Raw genomic sequence first — 6291 nt, forward strand, 5'->3', positions numbered from 1 at the left:
GAGTACATATAAGCAATGCGATGAAACTAACCTCGATGGAAAACATCACTCTTCTCAATATTGTCCTGTATGAGTACATATAAAGGCATGTTAAGTGAGGGAGTCCGGGACTAAGGGGTCCTCGGGCGTCCGGCCTGTTATCCATGGGCCGGACTGATGGGCTATGAAGACATGAAGACCCAAGATTGTACCCGTGTCTGGATTGGACTCTACTTGGCGTGGAAGGCAAGCTTGGCAACTGACTATGTAGATTCCCTTTGGTGTAACCGACTCCATGTAACCCTAGATCTCTCCGGTGCCTATATAAACCGGAGAGAGTAGTCCGGATAGAGATACACATTACCATAGTCATACAGGCTAGGCTTCTAGGGTTTAGCCATTACGATCTCGTGGTAGATCAACTCTTGTAACACTCATATTCATCAAGATCAATCAAGCAGGAAGTAGGGTATTACCTCCATAGAGAGGGCCCGAACCTGGGTAAACATCGTGTCCCCCGTCTCCTGTTACCATCGATCCTAGACGCACAGTTCGGGACCCCCTACCCGCGATCCGCCGGTTTTGACACCGACATTGGTGCTTTCATTGAGAGTTCCACTGTGCCGTCGACAAAAGGTTTGATGGCCCCTTCAATCATTGATAATGACGCTGTCCGAGGAGGAACCTTCCTCCCCGGACAGTTTTTGTGTTTGGCGGCTTCGTACTGCGGGCCAACTCGCTTGGCCATCTGGAGCAGATTGATAGCTACGCCCCTGGCCATCAGGTCAGATTTGGAAGCTTGAACTATGTCGCGGATATCCGTGGAGACCTAATCTTCGACGGATTTGAAACCGCGGCAACCGCTCCCCTTCGCCCCGATAAGCATGGCTTAAACCGCCATCGGGCCACATCCAGGAGATAGCTCCCGTAACAACTCTGGCCTTAGATCCGGAGCAGATCGAGTCGCCCGAAGATGGGAAGCTCAACCCCATCACGAAGGCTACTGACTCCATGGTGTTGGAGCCGCACACAGATTCTACTCCATACGATATCTGCATCAACGGAACCCCGGATTCGTCTCCGGCGACAAGTTCCGAACCCTGCGAGTCCACGGATACCGAACTCAATCGGTTATCGATCTTCAAGTTCAGCGCCGCAGACGTCTTCCAACACTCGCCCATGGGCGACGTGCTAAACTCACTAAAAAAACCTATCCCCGGCAGGTGACTCACCGCCGAACTATGTTCGGTTCGAACTTGCGGCGGATGATGGAGAATTTTGCTTCCCACCCGCCACCCACTTCATACCTACTGTCGAAGACCCAACCAACACGCTTGACCCCGGCTCCGAAGACATCGACGGTATAGACGACGATGAGGGGCAGGGCGAGAACTCACTACCCGCTAGACGCGAGATGGCCACTTCCTGGTATGATGTGTGTATGGTAAACACACCCAATGACGCTCTCGACGATGACAAGGAGGATCTAGTTGAGGATAAACCTCCTGGTACACAGTCCGAACACCGGCGCCCCCGGCGCCGCTCTAAGTCACGTCGCTCAAGAGAAAACAATACTAGCACCGGAGAAGATAACACTACGGACAATGAAGACCCTGTTGAAGTAGGATCCGAACAGGAAAGCGGGCAAGACAGCCTTGATGAACAGGCCACATATGGAGACTTGGAGGATGGTAATTATCTCCCACTCTCCGAGGAAGAGGAGAGCCTCGGCAACGAGGATTTTATCATGCCTGAGCAACCTCTCGAGCAGGAGCGCTTTAAACGCCGGCTCATAGCCACTGCAAGGAGCCTAAAGAATAAGAAGCTGCAGCTTCAAGCGAGCCAAGATTTGCTCAATGATAGATGGACCAAAGTCTTGGCCGCCGAAGAGTACGGCATTAGCGGCCCAGAAAAAAGCCACCCCAAGTGTAGGTGGCCCCCTAATACGATGGCAAGGCATTGGAGCCCGTACCACCATCGAATAATGCGGTAGGCAGACCACAGTTCGGTCCGGATAAAGCGACAGCCCAAGCGGAGCACCATACCACCCCATCCGACCGTCAAAGCAAGAACAAAACAGCTCGGGGGAACACTCGCGACATCCAACAAGACCTGGAGGGTAGAACAGGACACACAAAATCGATATACAGGTCGCGGGGGCATGCCCCGACCGGTGATGATGCTCCCCTATTCGGACACAACAGACCCGACCATGTCCAGTCCGAAAACCGTAAGCGGAGTCCGCCGGAGGTGCTTCATAGTGTGGCCCAACATAGAGGAGCTGCACACCCTCTCTGCTTCACTGACAAGGTAAAGGAGCATGAATTTCCAGACGGGTTTAAACCCATCAACATCGAACCATATGATGGAACAACAGATCCCGCGCTATGGATTGAGGATTACCTCTTACATATTCACATGGCTCGCGGAGACAACCTTCATGCCATTAAATACCTACCTCTCAAGCTCAAAGGGCCAGCTCGGTACTGGCTAAACAGTTTGCCAGAAAATTCTATTGGCAACTGGGAAGATTTGGAAGACGCCTTTCGAGACAACTTCCAAGGAACATATGTCCGGCCACCAGATGCCGATGACTTGAGTCATATTGTCCAGGAGCCCGGCGAGTCATCCAGGGAGTTCTGGACTAGGTTCTTAGTCAAAAAGAACCAAATTGTCGACTGGCCGAACGCGGAAGCCATTGCGGCCTTCAAACATAGCGTCCGGGATGAAGGGCTAGCGCGTCACCTCAGTCAGGAAGGACCCAAATCCATGACAGCCCTTACCGCTCTAATGACTCGCTTTTGTGCGGGAGAAGACAACTGGCTCGCTCGTAAAAGCAACAACGCCAGCGACCCGGGCACTTCCAAAATCCGAGACGACAACTGCAAGCCACGACGAACCGAACACAACGGTCGAAATAATAATGAAAGATTACGCGACACAGCGGTCAACGCCGGATTTCACAATCCGAAACCCGGTCAACAGAAGAAGCCATTAAAGGCAAACCAGGATGGACCATCCACCCTTGACAGGGTATTGGACCGACCTTGTCATACCAATAGAAACTGTTGGGTCTTCAAGCAGGCAGGCAAGCTTAACGCCGAGCACAAGGAGAGGAGGCCACCAGGCGATAAAGACGACGGAGCGGCTCGCCAGCCGAACACCAGGGGCCAGAAACTGTTTCCCTCTGAAGTTCGACCACTCCCGGAACGGAAATAGCAGTTCGGCTTCCGCCACCCACCTACTATACTGGCAAGATTTACACCACGCGTACATCACTACGCACTCAAGATACCATGGGCATCGGCGGAAGCACAAATACGGACAACTCTGCAAGCATTCCCGTAACTTTTTTTATCTGTTTCCCTTATTTTTCTTTATCATCTCTTAAAAACAGGTGACCAACAGGGCAGCATTTACAACGGACTCTATCGGAGTTCGGATCCGTACACCCACCTAAGGGGCTACTTCCATTAAGGATTCCCCTCCCCGAGGAAGGGCGGCGCAGACGTGCGACAGGAGGTCCAAAATAACTTTTTGTAGACTGCACTCTTTATTTCGAGCCTGTACTATGCCTTTTTTCCTCCGTTCTCAACCCCGAGTATGTCAACTAGCCGGGTTTGTGGTTTTCCTTTTTTATATACATGAATTTATCATTGGCATATTACTGCGCTCCCAGTAAACCTCATCCGAACTAATCTTTCATACTCTTTCAACAATGAGTGCGGCCTTAACGGCCGCTTTACAGATGCACCTCGGCATACCCTGCCAGGGGCTCGGTATGGGAACGAATGAGTTGCCAGCAAAAGTCCGAACAACTCTATAGTGTACTTCGGCGTCACAAGTTTGGCCTTATATGCATCAGCTCCGAATCATTGTCTTGGGTCAATAGTTGGGTTGCCCGGCTCTAGTGCTTGCTACCCTACGTTCCGCTCTATCGGCTAGGGTAGTAAAGGGAGAACTACTGCGATTGTGCCCTGGTCTAAACCGGATGAGCACCTCGGTAGAGAAAGCCGAAAACTGACTGTCATGATGCGGCGAGAGCTGGTCAACCACTTGACGACTTCTTGGAATCCTTAGCGATTCTCCGTGTCACACGAGGGATCTTTCTCAGATCAAATATGTAAGGCACCATACGCCGCATACATACTAGGGCCTATGTCATAGTCCCACCATAAAACTCCTATGGCTAAGTGAAAGTGTTAACGCCTTATAGTCCGATTGTCTGGTTCACCCCATTATCACCTCCTTCATGGACCAAGACGTTGGATAAAGAGTGATTAAATGTTTTTCTGAACACCCCCGTACTTCCTACGAGGGGGCTGGTGCCGACGACTGGAAAACTTTCAGATTATATTAAACGACCGCACAGGAGGAATTCAAGCTTTTGAGCAAAATATAAATAGATCAATTATAAAATTGTCTTTTACAATTCTAATACACCTCACTCGAACATTATGTTCTCCAAGCATTGACCCTCTATCAGGCGGGCGGCTTCCAGGACGTCTTAGAAATAATGCGTCGGCTCATTGCGGTCCTTGCCCTTGGGCGGGGTCTTCACCGCAACATTGACGGCCTTCATCTTCCCCCAGAACGTCTTGACTCGGGCAAAGGCCATCCGCACACCTTCAATGCACGCCGACCGCTTCACAGCGTCGATATGCGACACCGCATCAACAAGACGCCGCACCAGGCCAAAGTAGCTCTTTGGAACAGGCTCATTTGACCACAACCGGATTATGACGTTCTTCATGGCATCGCCGGATATCCTATGAAGCTCGGCCCATTGGGACATCTGTTCATTCAGCAATAGAGGGTGCTTTGATGCGCCAAATTGTGACCAGAAAAGCTTCTCCATTGCATACCCCTCTTGTGCTTGGTAAAATTGCGCCGCATCGGAAGAACTCTTCAGCAAGTCCAAAAATTCAGCCGGAGAACTCCAGGCCTGGTTCAGCTGAGCATAGTCCGGATCGCCAAACTTAGTCTGAAGCAAAAAGGGCTTACCGGATGCTATCTCCTTAGCCTGCCGAATCTCTTCACGAGCTGCCCTAGATTCAGACCGAGCTTCACTCGCCTCCCATACGGACTTATCAAGCTCAGCCATTTTGGCTTTATTCTCCTTCTCAAGGTATTCACAGCGGCTGGCATTATTTTTCAATTCAAGCGCCAGTGCGGATATTTTCTCCTCATTTTGGCGCCGAGCTGCTTGTTCGGCTCTTAGATCAGCCGATGCCTTCTCGGCAGCCGCATTACTACACCAGGCCTGGTCCTTGGCCCGGGCTAGCTCCGCCCAAAGAGCTTCAATGGCGGCCGCACCATCTGCACTCATGCACATTTCATATAAAACTCTTTTCGGCGTCAGGCCTGAATAACAAGAACATTGGTGTAAGGAATGCTCGAAATATATACCTTGCGAGTCGTGAACACTACAAAAAAAGACACATCCGTGACATTTTGGGTCGAACGAATTTTTTTTCTGTCATACATATGACACTTCTATGACGATAATTGTGACAAAACCTGGTATCACCATAGATGTGGTGGGCTCCTACTTCTATGACAAAAAATCATGAAAGAAAATGGGCTTTTCGTCCTGGGCGGGCCGGAGACGCAGCTGCATGACATTCTTTGGGCCATCCATGACGGGACAAACCATGGTAGAAGCGAGGGGGAGGAAAATTTTGGGGAGTTCCCGGTTATGGTGGGAGGTCGGGGGCCGAGCGATGCGCGTTTCTCTCGTACACGTACGCGCGTGCGTGCGAGGCGTTGGCTCTAACTGAACCCGAGCGAGGCGTTGGGCTCTAACTGAACCCGAGCGATTGCACTACAGGCTACGCGTTACTGAACCCGAGCGATCGATCGATGGCTGTTAACTGAACCCGATCGAGCAATTCCTTCGCTACTGCTGCTAACTGAAGCCGATCGATTGGATGAACAGTGAGCGTTGCGGGGGGGGGGTGGATGAACAGTGAGCGGTGGCGTTGCCTCTAGATGAACAGGACCCCGTGGTGTGGAGGGCGGGATGAACAGTAGACGGTGGAGGGTGCCCGTGGAGGGGTGGTTGAACAGGACCCCGTGGTGTGGAGGGCTGGATGAACAGTAGACGGTGGAGGGGTGCCCGTGGAGGGGTGGTTGAACAGTAGCCCGTGGAGTAGCGCGCGGTGGAGGCTAGATGAACAGGAGCCCGTGGAGGCTGGAGGAGGTCGACGGTAGCCCGTGGAGGCTGGAGGAGGTCGACGGTGGAGATGAACAGTATCCCGTGGAGTCCCGTTTTGCGGTACGCCACACCCCTCCCGATGAACAGGACCCCGT

The sequence above is a fragment of the Triticum aestivum genome, chromosome 3D, assembly GCF_018294505.1.
Source record: "Triticum aestivum cultivar Chinese Spring chromosome 3D, IWGSC CS RefSeq v2.1, whole genome shotgun sequence".
Lineage (NCBI taxonomy): Eukaryota > Viridiplantae > Streptophyta > Magnoliopsida > Poales > Poaceae > Triticum > Triticum aestivum.